This window comes from Adiantum capillus-veneris, chromosome 3 (genome assembly GCF_014529385.1).
Source record: "Adiantum capillus-veneris isolate H3 chromosome 3, ASM1452938v2, whole genome shotgun sequence".
Lineage (NCBI taxonomy): Eukaryota > Viridiplantae > Streptophyta > Polypodiopsida > Polypodiales > Pteridaceae > Adiantum > Adiantum capillus-veneris.
Genome location: NC_140933.1, coordinates 90,486,911 through 90,514,069, shown reverse-complemented (window position 1 = coordinate 90,514,069; position 27,159 = coordinate 90,486,911). Strand labels below are relative to the sequence as shown.

The 27,159-nt window shown below is 43.4% G+C and overlaps 3 pseudogenes; all 3 read left to right on the top strand.

The window, feature by feature from the left end:
- The first annotated feature begins 479 nt into the window (after nt 1–479).
- LOC147461293 (uncharacterized) lies at nt 480–1,047 on the top strand (annotated as a pseudogene).
- A 7,658-nt stretch (nt 1,048–8,705) lies between these two features.
- LOC147461292 (uncharacterized) lies at nt 8,706–9,439 on the top strand (annotated as a pseudogene).
- A 1,196-nt stretch (nt 9,440–10,635) lies between these two features.
- Nucleotides 10,636–19,967, top strand: LOC147461291 (putative FAD-linked oxidoreductase ARB_02478; annotated as a pseudogene).
- Nucleotides 19,968–27,159: the final 7,192 nt, after the last annotated feature.

Below are 27,159 nucleotides of genomic sequence, written 5' to 3'. Positions count from 1 at the left end.
GAGTCAAGTTTCTACGGAAGAGAGTGTCAATCAGACCACCTAGGTATCCTTAGGCCCAATCCCAGAGGATTACATCTCTGACACATCATCAGAAGATCTATACTATCAGACCATGGCAGGGGGACAACCATCAGTGAACTTCAAAGAGGGAGTTAACTTTATGGGAGAATCCTCCAAAGACCATGAGAGACCTCCATCAATCTTGCTGTATGCCTATAACAATGGACAAAATGCCAGAATCTTCAAGGATTCTATGAACCATAGCTGTGTTCAGATTGGAGATAATCCAATCGAATTACAGTATAGGGTCCTGGCCACTTATGATGGAAAAGGAGGTTATATGGATGAACAGGGTGCTTACTACATGATAGTCAAAAGCCCTGATGTCGCGGACAAATGGGGACGAAATGCGTCCAAGACAAAATGCTGATGATGAGGTCGAGGAGAAACCGCCTCTAGAGGAAAACAACAATAGAACCATGTTCAGATCTTTCACCACTAGAAGGCTTATGTCCGACAATCCTCGATGGGGAATTTACAAAGCCTTTCCTGAAGAAACTGCTGCGTACTATGTCAATGAGGATGTAAACGAGAAAGAGGCTACTCCGGATAAGACTTTGTATGTCTACCTCTTGAATGAAAGCAAATTCTTAATCGTAGACAAGTTTGGTCAGGAGTACATGCCGACCTCTGCTGCAAAGATGAGTAGGTATACATACTTAGGGTTACCCATTGTGCACCCTGAAGTAGCAAAGCCCACAGCAAGTGCACCGCCTACAATCCCAGTAAGAAACTTAATGGACGATGACATCCTAAGACCAATCCAAGTAGAGAGGCAACCTATGCAGAATCTTGGTCAGACTAGTTTCTTTGAACCTATTCAAAAACCAGAATTCCACACGCAACAAGTGCCAAACATGAGTGGATATTCGTTCCAAGCGGGAACAAGGAATCCACCACGCGATGAAGAACTCTCCGGAGGAATTCATCGAAGAAATGAGACAAACAGAAACTCAGGTAGAGCTACTCAAACGACACAAAATGTAGCTAGGCCGCATCAGAGAACCACTACTGCACATATAGGGGACACTATACAAGTACTTGGGACACCAACCGTAGGATTCAGACCCCTAAGGCCGCATCAAGTCGCCAAATGCGTGCCGTCTAAATATACAGGATCTGGGGATCCATATGCCCATGCTTCTGCCTTTAGACAAGTGCTGAGAGCAGAGCAAGTACATGACTTCCATACGCAATATGAGGGATTTGGATTGACCTTAGATGGTATTGCTATGACTTGGTTCTAGCCATTAAGTAAGAGCTCATTCTCTGACATAGAGGATCTCTTATCTGGCTTTGTCCAAGAATTCACCAAACGTGGGATAAAGCATGACACAGTCTCACAAATATACTCTTTCAAACAACAAGAGAAAGAGAAAGTAAAGGAAGCCGCCTTGAGATTGAAGCAATATGTGGAGAGATGTCCTCCCAGGGAGATCCCTCAACAAGAAAGGCTAGCGTTGCTCTTCATAGAAGGGTTACTAGACGAGAATCTCAAGAAGGATTTGCATATTCAAAGATGCCAAACATTAGACGAGGCTATCAAAGAAGCGGTATACCTGGTCGACAATTGCAATATATATGGAGAATCCCGAAAGGATTCTGATACCAGGTCAAGCGACTCGAGGGTGACTACAAGTGTTGTGAACACGGGACCAACAACCCCTGTGCGAACCGCTGGAGAAATCGATGCCCTTATAGACAAACTCCTTGAGCGTTTCAACAATGCTGTGTTGGCACCTCAGCATGTGAGACAGCCACAATTACGCTTATGTAGCATCTGTGGAGGGAGTCATCCCACAACCCAGTGTCATGTGATGCAACCTCAGCCACGTGACCAACCTAGACTGCGGCAGCAAAAGTGGTGTGAAATAGAACAAAAGTGGAAAAATCATTCGACGGAAGAATGCTACCACCAAAGGGGATATGTGAGAGAAAGGCAGTACCAACCAAACCCTGTGTACCAGCCACAACAAGGGCAAGCCATTCCTCCATATCAGATGAATAGGGCACCACCACCACCACCTAGATATGCCACAGGACATCCGGATGTTCAGCCAGGGCTGGAAAGAGCGAAACCTGTCCTTGGACATCAACCACCACTGCCAGGGGAAGCCCAGGCAGCAGTCAGGTACGTGTATACAAATCAGCCAATAGAGGAAAGAGCCTTAGTTCCTACACCGCCCTACCACACGGACGAGAACTATGGATGTGGTCAAACTGTAGAACTCAGTACAGGAGGGGGGTAGATGTATGATCCATGGATGTCGAATCCTACCACCAGTTACATTCCACAACCAGACACTTCCATGATGTCTAACGAGGGAGTGACTGTGGGTCAAGGAACTTTGATGTTCATAGCTAATTAGCAGGGAGAAATGAAGCCAAGATCTTATCCTCCAAGGCAAAATTTCACCCCGCAACCTCCTCAACAACCACCAAGACCATTGGGACCATGTTACCGGTGTGGTGGAGATCATTTGATGAACAGTTGTCCAGTGGGGGAACAAAGTATCAAACCTCAGTGTAATCAATGAGGAATTACCCACTTGTATACCGACTGTCCAAACGAAACCGACAATAAAGGAAAAGCGACCATAAGTAAGATTGGAGTGATACCTTCTTCGAGTGGATCGGAGACTGAAGCGACTGTACCTGTCAAGGCAGTTACACGAGCTCAAGCTAAGGGGAAAGAAGGTGAGAAAAAGGATGAAGGCCAAGAGAGAGCTAGTCAAGCTCCTAGTTGAAGGGTAGAAAGACGTAAAATCCGCTCTAAGGAGAGAGCTAGAAATCATCATAAATACAAGACTGTATCTGCTGAGCTTGCAAAAGCTCAAGAGAAATTGCAACAACATCTTTCTGGAGTAGCATCTGATTCTGGGGAAGCAGAACCAAACAAGATAGACAACACGAACAGCCAGGAAAAGAAAGATAAGGAGAGCAGTAGCCTATTTTCAGGTGGATCAGTCTTGGTTGAGAAGGTGTGTGAACCCTTAGATGCTATAATAAAAGCCTATGAAGCCAGGATAGAAACGTACCAAACTCAGGCAAATCAATGGCTGACTTATCCAAATGCAGAGCTGGAGAAACAGAGGTTCGAAATGTGCAAACGATTGATCCAAACAGCTCATGCATTATTAGAAAAGCCTCTTGCGATGCCAGTTGAGGAAAGGATAAGTCAACAACCTCCATTTGACCTAAAATCTGATATACCTGAGGAGGTGAATGTTCCAGAAGCTAGCTTCAAGGAACTAGAAGAGAAATCTGATCCACAAGTAAAGATTGAAGAATCGCGGGCTGAAGAAGAGAGCAAAAGACAAGAGTTGGACCATAGAGTGGCGGAAAATAGCACAGAAAAATCCATCTATAACGAACCACCCATGGCACCTGAAGTCAGAGATGATTGGCCTCATAGATTGTGGGAGCTAATCAGAAACGCCAAAGATGGAAGCATGACACTCAAGTCAGCTCCTCTAGAGGAAGTTGATGTAGAACGCCAGATGCCCGATCTAGATGCTGGGTCGATGTATGGAGACATAGGGTCAGAAAAATCGACAGAGAGCATAGATGAAAATCTTAAGGAACTCCCTGCTTATCAAGGCAAATATGAAGCCAAGTCTGACATTATGATCCTTCCGTCTCAAAGAAAGTCGTTCAAGCCAACCTTAGACTCTAACGCCCTTCATGAGTTGCTGTCCACACAAGTAAGATGCACTTTAACGTTGGCAGAGCTGCTCAAGATACGACCACATATGTGGAAAGAAGTGAGCACATGCTTAGAGAAATTGGGTCTAAAGGATTCGCAAGAGATGCTTGAAGCAGAGTTGGGTGACGATCAAAAGACAAAAGCTAGTGTCAAATCTGTACCAGTAAACAAAGTTAGAGATTACTGTGAAGGTGAGGAAGGCAACACGATACTACCACTGGAGTTCAATGACGTCAAAACCATGGCAATTTTGGATAGTGGAGCAGGTGCAGCCATAGTTACAAAAGATCTTTGGGAGAAATGGGGAAAACCAGCACTCAGAAAGACCAGAATGAAGCTACAATTAGCCGATGGTTATGTCGAAAGACCCTTGGGAATATTGGAAAAAATCATCGTAACGTCATGTGGTATAGAATATGAGCATACGTTCGCAGTAGTTGATTTCGGTGACAGGAATAACTATGAAGTTATTCTTGGAAGACCCTTCATGCGCCAGCTCATGATGATACAAGACTGGGGCTACAACTACCTATATCTTCGCCACATGGACAACATCACAAGGATAAACCTCGAAGATTACTCTTCTCGTGATGTGCAGCGAACACTTGCGGAGGATTTTGACTCAGTCACAGCAGCTAATTCCGAAATTCAAGCATTTCTGGTAAAAAAACCTCAATTATGGATGTGCGGAGCTTCAGACAATGGAAGCTTGGATAGAAATGAGTGCAAACTGGAAAGAAGTGTAGTGGATGATGCATATATTGCAGAGCCATTTCCAGAAGAAGCCTTTGAGCCTTTGGAATGGATGCAGATCTTAGCTACACTTGATGTAAGCACTAACGAGACCACTCCCACAAAGTTTTGTGACAGTGAAGGTTTGGACTTAGTCCCCCTACGCATGCTAAAAGCACTTCACACGATAGACAAAGGCAATGAGGAGACTACAATGGTCAATGAAGTCGATGAGATAGAGAAGAAAGTCCAATGCCTGACAATTCAGGACACAATCTCTATCAGGGACTTGACTCCTTGCTCTTCAGATCCAGAGACGATAGACGACACTGAGTCAAAAAACGAAGGGATCCAATGAGAGTGCCTCTTCATAGAAGATGTAGATGACGAACACTCGAGTGGGAAGCATAGTGAGTCTGAGGATGAAATGAGGATTCCTTTGACGATACCTAGACCACCCCACTATAAATTGCAGTGCTACAAAAGGAAGATCCAGAGAAGATACAAGAAAACCAACCCGATGCCGGAGCTAGAAAGCAAATTACAATTCTTAATGCTAGTCAAGGCTGAAGACTGCATTAAAGATGGGGTAACGGGGATGTATTTCAGAGAAACAAAACGAAGAATGAAGAATCCGCCACCTAAAAAAGAACCTGAGGCTAAAAGCAATATTTCTGCTAAAAAAGCGTGACGTGAACGACGATGAGAGAATTTAGCCAAGAAAAGCTTGCACACCAACGAAGAATGGACCACAGAGCTATCAAATAGCACAGAAGGAAGCAGTTTAGTGCAGGATGGAATCAGTGTTCCTTTCCACTACAAGCAATATACTATTCAGGATAGGCGTATATGTTTGGAACAGCCTGTTCAAGAGAAGAAACAAGTTGGGACATCATATGATGGTCCTGAAGAAGCTAAGAGAATTGATTTGGAAAACCCTGGAGAAGAGCCTAAACCTGCCTACATTGCCACAGATCTTACTCCAGAGGAAGAGTTAACATTAATCGATGCCCTTAAGGAGTATAGGGATGTTTTTGCTTGGTCTTACAAGGACTTGAAGGGTGTGGATCCTGTTATCTGTCAGCACACCATTCCCCTAAAAGCCGATGCAAAACCTAGCAGACAACGTCCATATACGTACAACGAAACCTTTGCTAGAAAGATAAAGGAAGAGATAGACAAACTTATGGAAGCAGAATTCATCTATGAGATTGAACATATGGAATGGGTGTCACCTATTGTGGTTGTCCCCAAAAAGAATGTCAAGTTACGAGTATGTGTCAATCTTAAGAAAGTGAACGCTGCTACAATCAGGGATAACTATCCTCTTCCCATGACCGAACACGTGTTAGAGAGATTAGCAGGAAAAAGAGCGTATAGCTTTCTGGATGGATTCTCTGGTTACAATCAACTGGGGATCAAGCCAGAAGATCAACACAAAACCGCTTTTGCTACAGAATGGGGCATATATGCGTATAGAGTGATGCCATTTGGGCTCACCAATGCACCAGCAACCTTCCAGAGACTGATGAGTCACGCATTCAAGGAGTATCTTCAAAATTTCTTGGAAATCTATATGGATGACCTGTGTGTTCATTCCCTTGCGAGAGATGAACATGTAGTTCACCTTAAGAAAGTCTTTGAGAAGTGTAGAACATATAGAATCTGCCTGAATCCTGAAAAATGCGTATTCATGGTTAGACAAGGGAAGATATTAGGGCACATAGTGTCAAAAAATGGGATATCCACAGATCTTGAAAAGATTAAAGTCATAATGGAATTACCTAGACCTACAAATGCCAAAGGCGTGCAAGCTTTTATGGGCCATTGTGGATACTATCGCAGATTTATCTACATGTATGCTGTGATTGCACGACCTTTGTATGCCCTTATCACTGAATTCAAATGGACTGAAGAATGTGAGGAATCCTTTAGAAATCTGAAGGAAGCGTTGATCACGGCTCCTATTCTCAAGGCTCCAGATTGGACGAAAGAATTCCATGTTCACATAGATGCTTCAGCTATAGAGATTGGGTGTATCTTAGCTCAACCTGGTGATGGTAATATGGATTTCCCAATATCTTACGCCAGTAGACAGCTGAATAGTGCTGAGAAGAATTATACCACCACTGAAAGAGAAGGTTTGGGAATAATATACGCTGTAAAGAAGTTCAGACACTATCTTCTAGCCAATCATTTCACCTTCTTTGTAGATCATCAAGCACTACTCTACTTGGTGAACAAACCATGCAATACGGGAAGAATTGTCAGATGGTTCATCATATTGCTAGAGTTTGACTTCACTGTAGTAGTTAAAAAAGGTACAACCCACCAACGAGCTGATCATCTGTCTCGAATCTTAAGCGGAGAGCCACCAATGGGGATTGATGATGATCTACTTGACGCTTATCTTTTCAATATAGAAATGATTCCTCGATGGAGTCACAAAATCTTCCAAATCCTGTCTATCGGACAAGTTTCAGTAGGGCCTGAACGACTGATGTCACCAGATGTGGTCTTTGAAAGCAAGAACTTCAAGCTGATTAGTGGAAGATTGTATTGTCAAAATGCTGACGGTATATTCCAATTATGCGTTGAGCCAAATGAGATTCCACTATATCTGGCTGAAGCTCACACAGAGGTCATTGGAATACATCACGGATTCCACCAGACTTCTAGGAAGTTGAATCGACTTGGAGTGTATTGGCCGCGGATGAAGAAGGATGTGCACAAGTACATTCAGGAATGTGCACGATGCAGAGCCAAACCACCGGTGGATCATGCCACCTTATACCAAGTGACCATAGCACCTAAATGGAGTCAGTATATAGTCGATTATCTTAAGGGGACTCCATTTCCCGAGAAAATGAGCAAGACAAGGGAATGAGCGATAATAAAGGAAGCAGAAATGTATCAACTGATTGGCAATCAATTGTATAAACGAAACAAAGACAATCAGTTAAGGCTATGTGCATCGGAAAGAGAATACCTGCCAATCCGACAGGAAGCACATGCAGGGCAGGCTGGTGGCCATTTCTCAGCAGAACGCACTGTGCAATTGATTATGTTTGCAGGGATATGGTGGCTGACACTCCTTCAAGACGCGGAGATGTATGTCAAGCGATGTGACGACTGCCAACGTGAAAAAGTTCCTATGCGAAAGGACCATATGCCTCTTAGACCTATGCTAGGAACTAGAGCATTTGCCAAATGGGGAATTGATTTCGTGGGTCCGATCACACCGGCCTATAGGAGTCACGCTGAATACATCATTGTGGCTACAGATTACTTAATGAAATGGGTCGAAGCAAAAGCCACAACTAAAAATGATGCACGCACCGCCGCTCAGTTTCTATATGAAGAAATTTTCACAATATATGGGCTACCCATAGAAATAGTCAGTGATCGAGGAACACACTTTGTCAATGAAGTGATTGAATACTTGCTTGACGAGTTCCTTGTCATACATAAGAAGTCAGCTCCATATCACCCGCAAGCCAATGGCTTAGCGGAGAGCACAAACAAAGTCTTATGCACAGTGCTCACAAAAATAGTGAATAACAATAGGACTGATTGGGACCAGAAATTGCACGCTGCAATTTGGGCATATAGAGTGGCCTATAAGACTGTCCTAAATACAACACCATACAATATGGTGTATGGTCTTAATGCAATATTGCCAATGGAATTCCTAATGCCTACTTTAAGAGTGGCACAAGCACTCGAATGGACAGGTCATGAGCTCATACAACGCCTAGATGACCTAGAGAAACTTGATGAAATAAGAATGAAAGCTGTCATAGGCATCTATGCGCAAAAGCGCAGAATGAAGGAGTTCCATGACAAGCACCTGATAACGAAAGAATTTTAGAAAGGTAATTATGTGCTTGTCTACAAACTCAAACAAAAAACCAAGAAATTGAAGAAGCGAGGCATGGGACCCTATTTGATTACAGATATATCATCTAGCGGGGCCATCAAACTTTCCACATTAGAGGGAGAGGAAATGCCTAATTGGATTAGTGGATGCAGGTTAAAGAAATATCATTTCCTGCTAACTCCAGAAATGCTTGAGAGGGTGCATGCAGCTGGTTGTCGAAAAGCTACAGCCAAATTTATCAAAGAAGAAGCTCAAGAAGAAGCACGACTTCGACAACTCAAACAAAAGCAGCAGCAACAGGGATTCAATAAGCAAAACTGGACTCGGATGTATCAGATTACTCCTTTTGATCTGGATGATGAAGATGTTGATCCTTGCATTCCGATTGAAGTGACCCTGGATAAAGTTCCAACCTATGCCTTAGTGGATTCAGGAGCTCATTACAACTACGTCACATACAGTTTCTTTAATCAACTGAACAGGTGTTCAGTTAGTGCCGGAATTTCGCTGCTGTGAAGCCTTCAATAATGCAATTATCATAACCAAAGGCTGGGCGGAGATACTCTTGTATATCAATGGCTTGCTGTGCACTCATCAATTTCATGTGTGCGATGTTCAAGATGATTATTCCCCCATCATATTTGGTACAACCTGGCAAAGGAGATACAACGCTTATTTGCATTGGTCAGGTAACCTTATGTACTTTCAAGCAGAGGGAAAGGTTAGCAAAGTGTTGTTTGCAAGCGAGGAGGAGGTCCCTCATCAGCAACTACGAGAAAAAAATCAGAAATTCCTTCCTCCACCACCTGCACCTGTTTCAGCAACTGTACAACCATCACAGCCAAAAGAAACTGCTGATGCTGCATGTCAGGTCAGCATTGAAGAACCAGTGTCACAACCTGCACTTCCTCACACCAAAAAAAGGCCTTAACATAAATCCGGAATTCCACAGTTACCTCGCCCAACATACAAGTAAGCTTGGCGGCCAAAACAATCAAATCCACAATCTCCACCGCCAAAGCCTAGCCAACAACTTGTCTAGAGAGCGAAGCCACCACTAGTGCCCAACACATCGAAAACATCCAGCAAATATAGGTGGAATCCAATCAAACCTGCTAATGTCATTACTCCTATATAGAAAACCAAGCAGGTCTGGCGGCCCAAGCAACCCAAGCCAACAGTTGCTCAACCCCCACTGCCAAAAGGCAACCACACGGAAATCACAGCTACTTGACAATCCAAACAGTACACCCGAGCCCACCCACCACCCAGGCAAATCAAAACCAAAATTCCTATTCACTACAAACAAGTTTGGGTTCCTAAACAGCCCACCAAAACTGCCGTTTCGTATAAATGGCAACCCAAACGAAAGATTCCAAACCTGAAACCGGCTACATCCAGGTTGCAATGGAAACCTAAAAAACATCAACAGGTACTCAACACGTCAACATTGGTCAAACCACCACCAGTTCTGACCATGTCCGAGAAACTTAGTCTCTTGAAAGCATTCTACCACTTGGAAACCTCGCCAGCACATGCCCTTAAGCAATCTGCTTAAGACCCCCATCTTGCACAACATTAATTTTTCCATGCACTGACCGAGTATGCATGCATAGGGCTAATTACACGGCCTTGCATAGGCACCAATGTTTTACCCATGCACAACACCACTAGTATGATACAATGTCGTCCGGGAGGACTCCAGATAGGCGGGGGGGAGGCATTCCATATGCGGACCCAAAATGATGATAGGGCAGTGTATTCAAATGTTTTCCGACTTATTTTGTGTTTTATTGCGAATTTTCTTGACCAAGTTTGCATTTTCTGCCCTGAATAGTGGTAAAAAAGGGGAAACTACCACATATATACCCCTGGGTGTGTGTAAATATGTACAAAATTTAGTTTTTAGCTATCTTAAATAAATACAAGATATCGGGACATCCTATGATTTTTCGGATAATTTTTGCAGTGATTTGCTATTTCTTTGCTATTTTTCTCTTTTTATTTTCTAATAAATAGTAATAAGCCGCCAAAAATAAAACAGAGATACAAGAAATGTTTCCTAATATTAGGAAACCCGCAGGAATTTTCAGAATGGATTTCCAATGTCAACAGGTCAGGTTGCGGAAAATGACGGAAACCATATTTTTAATGCGGAAAGGCTCAAAGTGCAAAAGTGATGGAATTTGGCCATACGGTGTCCAAATTGCAAAATTTTTGATCAGTAGGTCATCTAACATGTGAGTTGGGACTAACCATGGGGGTGGTTGCACTTGCACATCCTAAGCTCCAGGTATGTATACCCCAAGCCCTCATTTCTAAGGTCATTTGCTACTTGTCCTTGTGAAAGAGAGCTTGAGAGAGCATATTGCCACCTGCTTCCACATTGCAGTCATGGCTACCATGAGGGGTAAGTACGAATACTTTTCAAGTCATTTAATGCTTGTTTGACTCATTTACAAGCACGTAACAAGCACACACAAGGCTGGGAAGGCACAATCCCGTAGAAAACACAGCAGACTCTAGAGACCACCAAAGGCTATAGGACTTCACAGAGACCTCAGAGATAGGTCTAATAACAATGCCACATAGGCATATGCTAGCCCGGAAGGCCGAGACCAACACAGAGTCAGTAGATGGCTTTGGGAGTCTGGGAAGACACGACACCCAATGTGGATGTCAAAATTGACAAGTGACCACACCAAAAGGGTGTATAGGGCCTAGCTACAATGTCCCAACACAAAACTCCAATTGCATGTCACTCCTGTGATCCCCCAGACAATAAGCACTCTTACTGTCTCTAAGGGATTTTTGGCCAATTTCTCAACTTTGAGCACATATGCACCTCTAAATACATCAATATACATGCATTTGACCCACAAAATCACAAAAGCCCCATCCTTAGACCAAAATCCAAGCTCATCAGTCTGCCAACATCAATCCTGGTAAAGAAACCATGATACCCAATTCCAAGTTGAGAGACAAACTCCACAATTGCTTCTTAGAGCCTCTATGAGCCATCCATAAAGCTACATTCTCAAAAAGTTCAAAAAATGCTCAAGAGACAGTAAGCGCTCTTACTGTCTCCCATGTCCAGACTACTACCAAAGTTTCCAGATAGCTCCTATACATCACCATGATTACATTGGCTAAGCCTCCTACCAAGTAAAAATGCAAAAAACCATCACTTAGCCATTTCAGTCACCAGCTAGCCAACTCTGGACCTACTGTTGCCAAGGAGCATCACACTATCAAAGTCATCACATCAAAAATCATCAAATGATACCTTCCGGCTAACCCTGGCATTACAGATCAAAAAACCAGCTCCATATCACTCTGGAGACAGTAAGCGCTCTTACTGTTTCAATGCTGAGAAGTTCACTTGCACCCCATCAAAAGCTGTATCTAGCCTCATTGCACAACGTTTGTGAAACCACAAGCACTATGCATCAAAATTTCACTAAGTTACCTATTTATACAGCTCACCTACCATTCAGGGTTTGCCATATATCATGGTATATTGCTCCATATTACACCAAAATTGGGGAGTACACTCCACATGCATTGTATTACATGCCTATGCACTCATTGTCGCCTCAAAGTGCCAAAAACACCTACTGGAGACAATAAACACGCTCACTGTCTGGTGTTGCTAAATTGTCAGTTTTAGTGTTTTGGGCTTGCAAGCATGCTTTATACATATATTTTGAGTGTTACTTGCATTTGATGATCATCAAAGATTCAGTTGAAGCTCCTATCCAGCACTCTGACTAGACACTGACAACTTTCAAGTTGGTGGTCTGCTTACAAGGAAAATGCAAGAAGAAAAGAAGCCAGGCCACTAGAGACAGAAGGGACTGTACAGCAAGAGATGCCTCCAGAGAAACCAATATCTGCACTTGCTACAGAGCCAGAGCCTACTACAGCTGAAGCAACAGACAAAGATCTTACATTGAATGAATTGGCAGAGATGTAGTTAAGAGAGCGTATGGAGACCCTCCATGAGAGGTATCATTGGAAGAGCCTACGTTGGGAGCAGCGTATACTACACTTTGCAAATGTCGCTCACCTGACTCCCCAGCAGATAGATGAAGCTCGAGGAGCAGCAGGTGCCGGAGAAAAGTCTTGAACCTACATGGCGACAGAGATGGCTTAAGAAGCATCCATAATTTCTTATCCATCAAGTCCACGCACCTAGATACATTAAAGAAGATCCTACAGTTTGCCCCTGTCCGCGAGCATACACATGGCAAGAGTTTGAGCACCTTCAGAAGGAGCATCCCACTTGGATGAACTATCCACTACTGCCAGCTCCTAAGCCAGGTGACTACCTTACATAAGAATATATGATCAGATCATTGACTGAAGCTGAGGAAATGTACAGAGGTCTCCCAGACCTATCTACAAGCATGCTAAGGAAAATATGTCGGATGCTACTAACCTGTATACAGGTATACCACCAGACGGAGTTAACCGACACTCCCTGGTTGGGTTTTTTGGAGGGTACAAGAGGCCTATACTATGATCTATCCGGCCAACCAGATGAAGTCATTTTGCATGGATTTTTTTCTCGTCTAATGTTTTTGCCCAGCCGCCTACCTCCAAACATTCGAAGAGGCTTTCTACACCGGCTTCTTCTCCTATAATTCAAAGATCTTCAACATCGAAGTCGCAGACCTTAGAGCAAGATATGTAAGTTATACAGCGATTGAGTTGAAGCATGGGATCCAGAATATCCCACTATCAGCCATTGAAAAGGAGAAGAAGGCCCAGTTCAAAGCGGACCTTAAGCTTATGGCAGGGCGCAGATTAGAAAGATGTCCACTCAATTGGACAGATGAAACACCAAGCGCTTAACACACTCCACAACAACCCCATGTCGAGGACGACTTGGTTTAGGAGGGGGGGAGTGTTGCAGCTCAGCAACGGTGGATAGCGGCCACAACTACATCAAGTCAAATCCCCGCCTTTTTGTATTAATTTTTTGCTCTGAAGTCGAGCTCGTAATATTTTTGCTATTCAAATGTAAAGGGTTTATCTTCTGGGGCCATGGGCTTCCAAGTTGTACCGATTCCCAACTCAAGTACACAATTGATTATTGAGCCATGTATCTATGGGAAACCCTCCTCCCACAAGACATAAGTATAAAGGTCAAAATGAAGGGTTTTGGGGGGATGGATCTTATGAGTTAGAAAAACTCTCTGCGCCGGTAGCTTATCTATTTTTGTGTGTGCATCTTCTTTGATTGCTATCTTGTGCTGCATGAGTCGCATTGCAGAACTGAGACCACAGGCGCGTTTAGCTCATCGACATCTTTGATTCAACGCCAACCATTTGCCACGAGACGCTACTTCACGAGCATCGACCTACGGACTTACAAGTGAGTTTTAGGGAGTTTAGGGTAGATTTCAGTGAAACCAACCATAGAGTAGGGTAGCTCTCCCTTAGACGCAGCTGTAGAGACCATCTGGGACCGTTTCCGACAACTTCCATTTTGCTGTCAGACAGTAAGCGTGTTTTCTGCCAGGGTGCAGAATTCAGGTTTGAGGGTCTAGGTAGCTTGGGGACATGTAGGAAATTGCCTACGGTGAGTTTCGTGTCAAACCGAGGTCATTAGCCCAAGGTTTAGCTTAGTTTTGTGATGTAGGAGGTTCTTGGCAGATTTGGGTATTCCCGCACACACAGGACTTAGAGATCTTAGATGACCATTCCATAGGTATTCGACAAGAGGTTGACACCCTCTTGGTGCGCCTCCATGCCCTAATCGGGTCAGTGACGTCCCTAGTTGACATCTTTATGTATTGAGTAGGTTCTCGCTTGCTACGAGCGACACTCGAAAAACATATACTATGTTTTTTCCAAAAACTTTAAAAAGCAAATTTACTATATTTTAAGGCTATTGCACTAAACTTCTTTGTGAGGGTCTCCACATGTCCCTGCTGGTTGTCCTCCTTTCTATAGACATATTAAAGAGCCTTTAAAAATTACATGAAGTACTCCAAATTCAATGCAAATCAATTCTTTCCCAATGCCTTGAAATAGTCAAAATTGTACACCTGACATCGTGTTAACCTGTGTGTGTGTGTGTGTGTGAGTGAGAGAGAGAGAGAGAGAGAGAGAGAGAGAGAGAGAGAGAGAGAGAGAGAGAGAGAGAGAGAGAATCCACCATTTTTCAACAATGTGCAAGCTATAGTATCCAAAATTGTATGCCTGACGACTTGCATGTGTGTTACGCATACGCATGTTCACTGTGTGTGTGTGTGTGTGTGTGTGTGTGTGTGTGTGTGTGTGTGTGTGTGTGTGTGTGTGTCACCATCACCGTGTGTGACACACACGCACACACACACACACACACATAGCACTCTGCCACTAGCAACTAGACAAAGAAAGACAAATAATGAGGTGGGTCACCAAAATTAGAACCAAGACCTTGATTAGGGTAGCTGCTGGTGATCACATATAGGTACAATAGGCCAAGCGGTGGTGCTGTGATATTTAGTAGCAATAACTTGGTTGTGAAGCAGAGTTGAACACGGGAGAGGCACTGCTTTCTTGTGGGGAATGCTTGGTAGTAGCAAATGGGTGCTCAAGGCAATGGGTGTCCATGGGTTTGCTCAAGACACTGAGTGTTTGGGCTGAGGAAAAAGAGTTGATGGCTTAGGTGGGAGCACCTACAGCCATGACTCGACATACTGTATGTGTGTGTGTGTGTGTGTGTGTGTGTGTGAGAGAGAGAGAGAGAGAGAGAGAGAGAGAGAGAGAGAGAAAGAGAGAGACTTTCCTTGGTAACCTGGTAGCCCGTCAAAAGTGACCCCAGAGCGTAGCACCAAAACCTATCTTGCTTCAACCAATAGAGGGTCATGAAAAGCATGTTTATTGGCAAGTCATGGTTTTGATAGCATGGCACAACAAAATCAAGCTGGTATAAATATAATACATTGTTGTTGGTTGATTAGCAAGGAGATATGGGCACTTTGAATTTATTAGAAGTCGTGTGAAGAATGAGTCACTCGCAACCATTTGACTAAAAATACTCCATGTGCTCATTAAGAGAGAGAGAGAGAGAGAGAGAGAGAGAGAGAGAGAGAGAAAGAGACAGAAGGCATAGCTATGCATTGTTATCTTGCTAGAGTGATTCCAAGGACTATAGTTTCATTCTCCTCACACGTGGGCGAGCACACACACACACACACACACACACACACACACACACACACACCTATATATGTCTCCGTGTGTGTGTGTGTGTGTGTGTGTGAGAGAGAGAGAGAGAGAGAGAGAGAGAGAGAGAGAGAGAGAGAGAGAGAGAGAGAGCACACGCCTACTTATATATGTCTTCGTGTGTGTGTGTGTGTGTGTGTGTGTGTGTGTGTGTGAGAGAGAGAGAGAGAGAGAGAGAGAGAGAGAGAGAGAGAGAGAGAGAGATCTCCATGATTTTCTTGGCCGCAGCAACGCGCGGGTCACATACTAGTGTAAAATATACAAGAAAATGGTTCAGAAATCTGGCAACTTAGGAAAATTCTACTAGTATTCTTTCACAGGACCCAAGACGAAACATGGTTGTCTAGGAAAAAAGACTCTGGACCCTGGAGAGCAATGTTCGGAAAAAGTGTGTCTCAGCTTACAATTGTGCCGCTTTGAAATCCGAAATGCCACTTGAGAGCAAGAGGAAAAGGTAAAACCTTGCCTAGATGGTGAGGAAAGTAGAATAGTGTAAAACTATTAAAAATTATCACAATTTTTAAAGATTTCCTTTTGAAATATTCACCGAGAGTATTGTGTAACGCTTTGAAAATGAATTTTTCGGAACACTGCTGGAGCCTGGAGAGTATCTATCTATATATATCTATATCTATAATATTAGAAAGGGAAAATTACCTAAATATCCTTCCAAAATACCCCTCTTATTTCAAAAATTACATTATGTACCCCTCATATTTGGCCCAAAACTCCCAAAATGCCCTTCAATTTTGCCAACATTCCCAAAATTCCCCTAATTAATCTCACAGACATCTCTAAAAACAATTTCTTATGGAACTCTGTATAGGAAGATTGGTTCTACTCAATAGAAGATGATATAGCAAGGATTTTAGATGGTAATGAGGCCACTTTTGCTGAAGCCTAAAATTGTTCACCATTTTTAAACACAGCTGCCTCTATTTGTGAGCTCATTCGTGAATAATTTTGTCTGAGAGGCTAAAAAATAGATCTCCATTGCCATAAACATTAGACTATGCAAAAATTGGGAGCAAAAACGATACAAGGGTATATTGGGAATTTTTGAAATTTGAAGGGTATTTTGAGAATTTTCACATATTACAAGAGTATTTTGATAATTTTTCCTATTGTTATAAAGGGAAAATTACCAAAATACCCCTCTAATTTGTGGAAATTTCCTTCAATTTTCCAAAATTCCCAGTATACCCCTCATAATTCCCAAAATGCCCTTCAAATTTTCCAAAATTTCCAAAATACCCCCCGTTGTGAGTAAATTTATCCAAAGATAAAAAAATTTGTAGCTTTCCATAAGAAGGCTAATTGTCTATCAATACAAGATACTAAAACTAGAATTTGAGCCCGTTATGTAGGCTTTGGAGATGAATTGCTTCATTATTATTATTTTTAGACATAAGAGTTTTTTTTTGAGGTAATTTGTGACAAATTACATGCTAAGCACTAAAAAACGGATCTCCAATATTGTCAAAAAAGAATAAAGATTAGGGAATTGTGAACAATCCAACTAAAATAAATACAAGGGTATTTTGAGAATTTTTGAAAGTTGAGGGGTATTTTGGGAATTTTCACAAATTAGAGGGGTATTTTGGTAATTTTCCTTATTATAAAAGGGGGATTCCTGTCCGCTCCCCGTACACGTGTCGACTTCTCCTCGCTCCGCAGTGTGCCCTGCAGCGCCCCGGCAACCTAGGCGACACAGCGCGACTTAGAGAGAGAGAGAGAGAGAGAGACCGCCGGCCGGCCAGACTAGAGGTCACAGGTTTTCTAAAGGTTGCTCTATCAGTACGGCTCTTTTGGCCGGTCCTCCTTGGTCGATCGTATCATTCTCTCTCTCTCTCTCTCTCTCTCTCTCTCTCTCTCTCTGCGCGCGCGCTTTTAAACCCAACAATTTTTGATGCAAAGGGGAACTGCGAGTGATTATCTACGAAGAGGATGAGATCATGTTACCAATATATGTTCCTCCTCCTCCTCCTCCTCCTTCTGCTTCTTCCTTCTTTTCTTGCAGGTGATCAAGATGGCGGTACAAGGGATCAGCATATAAACATTCTTGCTCAGCTCGCAGAGAGCTGCTCATAATGCTCAGCTACAGCTACGAGTAATTATAGTACGGGCGCTCATGGGTGCGACCGCTGCCTACCCACCGCCGAGTGCTGGCCTGATGATGAAGCATGGAATGCCCTCAACATCTCGGGGCGCCTTCTTCGTCCACGCCCCCCTGCAGCTCCTTGTCATGATGATGATCAGAGCTTCGCATGGCCATCGTGCGCCAACGAGACTGTGCAGAATTGGCAGAATGCGCAGTGGCGCTCTGCGCAACCAGGAGCCATGCAATATCCCAATTTTGAATCAGAGGGAGATCTCTCCTGCAGGCTCCCCTCATCGCCTCACTACGCTCACACTGCCTGCTACCAGGGGGCAGTTCCCGCCTACGCGGTCCGCGTCTCTGACACATCGGATGTGCAAGCAGCCATCCGCTTTGCACTCCACCACAACCTTCGCCTTAGCATCAAGGCCAGTGGCCACGACTTCTTGGGCCGCAGCACCGCCCGCGCTTCCCTCAACCTCTGGATGCATCATCTCAAAGCCATTGCATTTCACGACGAGTTCAGCCCAACAGGCTGCAGCTCGTCATATCTAGAGACGGTTCCCGCCGTCACCGCACAAGCAGGCGTGCAATGGAATGACCTTTACGAGGTTGCGGATGCGCAACGACGAGTGGTGGCGGGCGCCGCCATGAGTGGCAGCGTCAGCACTGATGGGGGCTACATGCAAGGAGGCGGGCACAGTCCCCTTTCCCCTCTTCTCGGCTTGGCCGCAGACAACATACTTGAATTGGAGGTAGTCACAGCTGATGGAAACTTCATCACTGCAAATGCCTGTCAAAATAAAGACCTATTCTGGGCGCGCTTTTCGCGGGGGCGGAGGGGGCACTTACGGCGTGGTCATGTCTGCCACTCACAGAACCTACCCTGCATTAGAGAGCCCTTGGGGCGCCCGATTCTTTGCCAAAGCCAACAACATCTCTTCTTTCCAGACCCTCGTGGCCAAATTTGTCGAGTTCCAGGCTTCTCTTTCACCTGGGCAGGATACTCCTACCTCTCCTTCACCTCCATAACCGCAACTTACTTGCTACCCACGAGCACGGAATCCCTCAGCGCATTCGACGCCATCGCTACCTTCGCAGAGATGCATGCCGATGAGATGAGCTTAAATTTGAGTATTCAAGCATTTCCAAGTTTCCAAGCCTGGCACAAATATGTATACAGATGCGCCGAAGCTGGGGCGAGCTGCACCGATAGGACGGGCGACTACGTACCTCGCGGCTTCTTCCCAAAGATCTTCTACAAAGCGATGGCGGCGCAGAGGTTGCTGCAGCTTTCATGGAGATTCTGGGCACGGGGGTGGACAGAATCATTGGGCTTCTAGTCGCCGGGCGGGCTGTGGCGAAGACAGAGGTGGACAATGCAGTGAACCCATCATGGCGCACCGCATTGTGGCACGTGATAGTGGTGGCAACTTGGACAGCGGAAGAGGATTGCGCGGGAACGCAGCGACACAAGAGCTGGCTGGTTACGAGTGCAAATGGGCTGCTACGGGAGCTCACTCCTCAATCCGGATGCTACATGAACGAGGCCGACTACAATGAGACCCATTGGCAAACCTCATTCTTCGGCAGCAACTTTGAGAGGCTGACGACCATAAAGGAAAAGGTCGATCCTCGCGGCGTTTTCTCTTGCTGGAAGTGCCTGAAGTGTGTAGGAAGCTCGAAGTACATGAGTACTGGGTAGATCAATATCTATTGATCTAACATTGAGTGGTACATAAGTTATGTGTGCTAAGTGGACATCTAGCAGATCCTCAGCATTAAAGGGCACGGGAGCAAAGAGATGGGATCTACGGCTCGGGGTGCGTGCATAAATCTCAAGGAGATCTGAGGGCTCAAAAAAGTGGGGCGTGGGGTGCTGCTCGCACGATTTGAACCCTGGTGAGTGTTGGGCAAGGCGCATGGCTTATCCAACCCCTCGTGCGCATATGTTGACCATGGTGGTCAACAAACGCATGATAAGTCCAACGTGGATAGGTGTGTCCATGTCCAAGTTTACTTTTCGGCGTCTTAGTTTACTTCTGGTGCATCCTACGGCCCTGCACACTTCTGCTTTTGTACCCGGGCTTCTCAGTCGTAGATCCCACCTCTGGGGCTTCATTTAATGCCCCGTGCCCTTTAGTGATGAGGCTAGCAGATGGAGTTCTTAATTCCCACTATTCTTGTAACTTGTTTACTACCAATGCTTGCTCCTTTTTAGTGGTTCACGATAAGTGTTCGGGAAAAATCATTTTTCCAAACATACAAAATTCCTTTCCTTGAATTTGCCAAGAGGAATTTTAAAAAAATTAGGTTACTTTATCAGGTTTTTACACTATTTTTCTCTATTTTGGGACGGAATTTCTCCTTTTCTCCTTGCGCTCAACCGGCATTTTGGAAATTGAAAACGGCACGTATTAAGCTGAGACACATTTTTCCCGAACACTGTTCACGATGTAACCGAAGATGGATTCCCTCACAAAAACCGATCGACCTATAATTTATGCTTACTAGTATGGCAAACCGCCTTCGGCGGCCCCCCCCTCTCTCTCTCTCATATACCAACAATCTCTCTCTTTGTCTTGCACGCACAATCTCCTATGTTGCCATTTCGTTCAAGCCACATTGACCGGATCAAACTCTTTTTGCATGTGGTTGAAACAAGAGCCGAAATTCCTCCCCGCTTTATACACAATATAGATCTCCTTATCTCTTTAGCAAACACCTTGATCCAATATATTATTACAAAAGAACATGAACGTGTAGTTAAAATTTGTTTTTTTTGTGTGTGTGTGTGTGTGTTTTTTTGGCGTGGTGAAGGGGTGTGTGTGTGTGTGTTTGGGACGGTTATTTTTATACAAAAGGGTATGAATCAAACAAGACATACTCAAATTGAACTATTTTGGTCCCACCATTTCAAAATGAAAAACTTTGCAAAACACTAGAAACCCAAAAGTGGTGGGTGACTGTGCAGGAAATTAAAAGCTTTATGTCAAAAGACTTTATGTTTCCTACATAAACATGTTTGCTTGCTTCCAACATATACTTCATTTCTTCTCTTTGTGGTTTCTTTCTAGCCTTCTCTAGTATCTAGCCTTTCTTTCTCCTTAAAGTTTCAATGCAAGAGAAAGAGGAGAAAGAGAGTACATGCTTAAAGAATCGTTGACAACGCTTTAGTTTCCATTTATATATCTTGGTAACTATGAGCTACTCAGGAATATGTATGATCTATTGTACACCCATTAATTAACTTTTTATGTAGATTCCCGCAATATCTTAACTCTTAACACTAGCTTTCTAGTTGTAGTCAATGCACACGTTTCTTTCTATTTACATGCCGTCCTCATCGTCCACATTCTCTCTCACCAGACAAAGCACGCAAGGAGAGACGAATTGGGAGGGGACATTGACAAGCGCCTCTTGCACATGGCTTCCGGTTTGTCTGCATCGTCTTCAATGGTTGTGGCCTTGTTTCGCCTACAACGTTATCACCATCACCTGCAACCCTCAGACGCCTCCTCCTTTACCTCTTGCGCTCACCCTTGTTCTACTTGTAGCAGCAGATCTCCCACCATGAAAATAGTGATGCACAGATCCAGGGCAACATGGTAAAGCCAGAGAGAAATGTCGCCTCCAGATGCGCAACACACACACACACAGAGGTCTTTGTTGCGTCTACTGTCCTGCTCCGTTACAGTGCCGACAACAGCATGCCTGCTGTTAGTATTAAAAAAAAAACGTCTCTCTTGATCGTTGCTACACATGTCATGGATCCATCTCTCTCTCTCTCTCTCTCTCTCTCTCTCTCTTCCACGTGCATGCAGAGCCAGGATTTCCCTTTCTCTATCTCTCTCCTCTCTCCCTAGGATTCCTCTTGATCTTTCTCTCTCTCCTCTCTCTCCTGCACGTGTGATTTGTGCCCTTGTGCATCTCCAAAATGCCCTTCAAATTTTTGAAAATTCCCAAAACACCCTCGCTTGAGAGATTAAATTTCTTCGAAGACAAAAAAAAATTATAGCTTTTCATAAGAAGACTGATTGTCTATCAATTCAAGATGATAAAACTAGAATTTGGCGATCGATTGCTTCATTAATTTTACACACAATTGCATTTTTTGCGAGGTAATCAAGCACTCAAATACGGATCTCAGTTGTCAAAAGAGAATAAAGATAAAAAAATCTTGAACAATCCAATCAAAATAGATAGAAGGATATTTTGGAAATTTTCCTTTTTCATTTTTCTGCATCACACCCCACCATGTCGCAATTCCTTGAACTTTTCACTCCTTAGAGCCCAAGGGCCAAGATACCCCTTAAAACAAATGGAAAAAAGATAATGCAAAATGATAACTCAAGAGATAAGCAAAAGTAAAAGGTATTTACCTTTTTTTATCTCAAGCCAAAGAGTATCTCCTTTGATTTCCTTTAAAACAAATGGAAAAAAGATTGTAGAGACATACTCAATTCAACAATCTAGTCCTTTTTTTAAATACAAAACTCATAATTTGTGAGAGGATTGTATTAAGCACAACATAGAATTTACAAAACAGCCTCAAGCTCAGGTTGAGCCTTGAGATGCTGGATATTACAAACTAGATGTCTATCGCCTCTCACCTAGGCAATTACTTCTTCCAGGTTGACAACATGGCATGGGATGTAGCCCTAAACCAGTCTCCCGAATCTTGCTTGCTTCCGAGCGTATATATCACCACTCTGCTTTTATGTATAATCTCTGAGAATCTTGTTGCTTGAAGGTCTCTCTCAAATACACGGCGGTTCCTCGCCTACCATATATGGTGGAAGAAGAAGTAACCAACAGTTTGAGTGCAGATAAGCAGGGCAAGGATTTCCATCTTCTTGCAAACAAGGAATAGATCAGTCTTAAAGAGCTTGATATATTGGATGTCCTTTGAATTCACTTGCATATTTTCCATGCCAGGTCTTTGATCATCTGGCATTCCATTAAAAGGTGGGCCAGATCTTCTAGCTATCCTGCACCCGAGGCAACGATCGGACCCAATTCCTCTTTCTTGGATCTTTACGCCCGTTGGTAGAGCACCCCACATCACCTTCCAGAAAAATATCTTCATAAATTGCGGCCACTTTGGCTTCCAGATGTTCTCCATGACTTCCCTCCACCGTTCGTCTAGCCATTGTCTCTTCCATATTTTGTTGAGGGATCTAGACCACTTATTCTCATGCATTAATACCTAATAGATGCCTTTAGGATGGGGTTTCCATATAAAAAGACTACTTTCGGGCCATCTCTAGGCGTTCCACTCAAACCCAGATTCACAGATTGGCATTTACAGCCTTGTCCAACTCTTTTATCACTCTGTTTGACTAGCAATATCTTGAAGCCATTTAGTTGATATTGGGTTATTAGCAAGTCAATGGTTTTCCAGTTCTCACTGTTAACGTCCTAGAATTGAGCAAACCGATTTAGACTCTTATTATTCACTTTCCTGGCAGTTTCTATCCAATAGGGGCTTTGTGGTAGTCTAAGAAGTTTGGCGAGCCAGTGGAACTAGTGCAAGATGGAGTTCTTCAAGTACCTAGTTTCTTCCCCCCACTCCAATACCCTAGCTGCTTTTTTGCACTTCATAACGAGTTCCCCTAAGATGCCACCTAGACTTAATTACGCTATACCATGTGTCATAAAATCTAATATCTAACCAACCCAAATGGTTTTCTCATATTAAACTGATCATTTAATATGGGAGAATGAACGGGAACAAGGGTTAGAATATAGACACGTGTTTATGGATCTGTCTCAACACGGAGCTAAGGTTAAAAGGGGTCCAAATGAGAGATGGTATGTTAAAGAGCAATGCTACCTAATCGAGCTTAAAGACCGTAGGATTAGCTTCATTAAAGACCTCCAAAAGTTAGTGCTGAAAAGTCCTTTGACCTTAGGTGAGTTAGGGTTGACCTTGAGGTGGGAATCCTACCCAAGCATGAGGTGCTTGTTGGCTGGTTAAGTGTTAGTGGGAACCTTACCCAAAAGCTTGAGGTGTTTCTCACATGCTTAAATGACTAAAGTTCTTGAAGTATTCAATTCAAAGATAACTCTCAAGAGGCATGACCCTTTCCATGCTTGATTGACTAATTCCTTAAAGTATTCCATTCAACCAAATGACTTAATAAGCATAAAAAACACATGTTCAAATGAACCTCCACATGTGGCCCTCATGATGTGTTTGAATGCTATTGGATAGGTTTTAAAGGGGTCAAATAAGAATTTAGATACATAAAAATAAATAATTAAGTTCTTTCTCTCAAAGAGAAAAAAAGAGAACACATGTCCAAATGAAATAATAATATAATACAAGAGACAGAGAGAGAGGTGGACCAAGCATGAGAGGGGGGGTATACTCTCCCACACACACACACACACACACACACACACACACACACACACACACACACACATTCTCTCATTGTGTGGAGTGAAAAGGAAAGAGCTCCATCTCCTTCTCCAAGCTTGTTGAGAAGTGGAGAGCCTACACCAACAATCTTGGCTATGGAATGAAAATCCAACCCAGGACCATGCTTCAATGCTTAAGCTTCCATCTTCTTCATCTTCATTACTATGCTATTATGCTATGCTAAGCAAGAAGAGTGATGATAAGTGAGGAACTATTTCTTTCTCCTATGGATGATTCTTCTTCCTCTTCCCTACCCTCATTCCCCGCTAGCTCTCTCCACCTTCGAAGTGTTTGAGGCCTTGGGATAGTTAGTGCTTTTTGCAAAGTTTATGTGAAGCTCGTGATGCATGAAGCTTTCCATCTTCATAGCATAACCAAGGTCACAAGGAACACAAAGATTGTATTGTAACAAGTCTCTCTTGATGGGAGAATCCATAATACAAACGCCTTTTAGAGGGGGGATCGGCTTCAAGTAAATCCGGTCCTCAACTATTGTCATGTTCTTTAATATTCTCTCTCTTACAAAAGTATTGTTCATGCCAAGTTAATTAAGTACTATGTTTATGTTGCTACCATCAATTAAGTTCACCCTCCATGTTTTCAAAGTAATCTCACAAACTTAATGCTCACTCTAATTCTCTTAATTCCGCTATTCTCAAAGTTCATAGGCCAGCTCCATTACATTGGTATTAGAGCATTTGTTTTCTCTTTTCTTGCTTAAGAAGCGAGGTCCTTGATAAGCCTGTTAATAGTTGATTTAGTTATTATATTAGGGTAAGTGGGATTGGGATCTATTATCGATTTTGTTGAGTCCACTATGTGGGATATGGTACACACCTCGAAGCTTTGGTCTTAATAATGGGGTGTTTTTAGATTTGTCTACGGCTTTACCATTATTGAGCCATAAGAAGTCCGAAAGGAGCTATCCTGTCATAAAATCTAATATCTAACTAACCCAAATGATTTTCTCATATTAAATTGATCACTTAATATGGGAGAATAAACGAGAACAAGTGTTAAGATATAGGTGTGTGCTTATAGATCTATCTCAACACGGGGCCAATAGTAAAGGGGCCCAAAAGGGAGATGGTCTATCAAAGAGCAAGGCTAACCAATGGAGCATAAGACCTTAGGGTTAGCTTCATTGAAGACCTCCAATAAATGTATGTAAAAAGTCCTTTGACCTTAAGTAAGCTAGGGCTGAGCTTGAGGTGGGAACCCGGCCCAAGCTCGAGGTGCTTGTCCTGCTTGAGGTGCTTGTCGTGCTTGAGGTGTTTGTCATGCTTGAGGTTCTTGATTAAGATGCTTGAGGTGCTTGACTGGCTCCATGCTTGAGGTACTTGACTTGCTGCATGATTAAGGTACTTGAGGTGCCTTGAGAAGCTTGCCTGAGATGCTTGTGGGAACACCCCCTAGTTCAAGTGCTTTGTCATGCTTGATGAGTAAGGTGCTTGATCACCTAAAGTCAAAATCATTCCTACAAGAGGGGGGGCGAGCCCTTTTCCTAGGAGCTAGAGAGAGAACACCCACTCACACACACAAGGGAAGCCCCAACTTGAAGAGGCAGCAAGGACACATGTCAGGCCCCTACCCATGTTACCTTCATGTGTTGCTTGAAGCCTATTGGCTAAGCTTCAAAGGGGTCCAATGATAAATTACTTGAATTATCTAATTGATTTTTCATTTATCAAGTCCTCTCTCTCAAAGGGGAAAGGGGGACACTTGTCCCAAGGCTACCCACGTTGCTTGTAATGGCTCCTGCTTGTGATTGGCTAGGCCTGGAGGAATGAGCTTCAAGCATGAGCTACAAGGGGGGGTCGACCCAAGCTAGCTAGGGCCTTGCTGGAGGGGTATACTCACCCACACACACTCACAATCACTCTCATTGTGTGCTATGCAAAGTGCAAGAGCTCCCTCTCCAAGCAAGTAGAGGTTGAGAGCTTACACCAACACTCTTGGCTATGGAGTGCAAATCCAACCAAGAGCCATGCTTCAATGCTTAAGCTTGCCATCTCCTTCTTCTTCATTACTATGCTATTATGTATGCTAGCAACAAGAGTATGATAAGTGAGGAACTAATTCTTTCTCCTACGAAATGTTTCTTCTTCCTCTTCCCTACCCTCATTCCCTGCTAGCTCTCTCCACCTTCGAAGGTGTTTGAGGTCTTGGGACTGAGGCTTGGGATAGTTAAAGCTTTCTTCAAGTTTATGTTATGTTTGTGGTGCATGAAGCCTTCCATCTTCATGGCATCACCTAGGTCACAAGGAACACAAAGACTGTATTGTAACAAGTCTCTCTTTATGGGAGAAATCATAATACAAATGCCTATTGGAGGGGGGACCGGCTCCACATAAATCCGGTCCTCAATTGTTGTCATGTTCTCTAAACTCTCTCTCTTGCAAAAGTATTGTCTATGCCAAGTTAACTAATTGCTATGATTATGTTGCTATCTTCAATTATGTCTACCCGCTATGCTCACAAAATCATTTCTTGAAAGTACTCTCGTTAAATTCCGCTATTCTCAAATTGAATAGGCAAATTCCATTACATATCCTCCCTCGGAAATTCTTCTATGCTAGACCCACCCCACTACTCTCTATAATTAACCAATGCAGTCCGTGGGTGTAGATACTTAAGTGCTTATTTTCAAAGGCTAAGAGGAGTAGCAACTAAGGTTTTGAGTTGCCAAAGAATACACTAAGTAAACACATAAGTATAATTAGCATGGATGACAATAGCCAAGAGAGTAGAATGAACATTGATAACTTTGATTTTGCACATGAAGGTGCTAATGATGATCCCCCATGTTTATCAATTATCTTGTTACTAGGTTGTATCAAGCTATGGGCAATCCTACTTTGCAAGCCGAAGTTATTCAACAACTTCGTGCTTATGGGATCTCCCTTCCTCTCCAAGAGGAGAGAGAGCTTAGGAGGCCTCTTGATGAGACCCCCAAAAGAAGACTCTCTCCCATACGAGAGGAGGAATCCAAAGAACAAGAAAGTAATGAATCCCTAAGTTCCTCTGAAGATGTG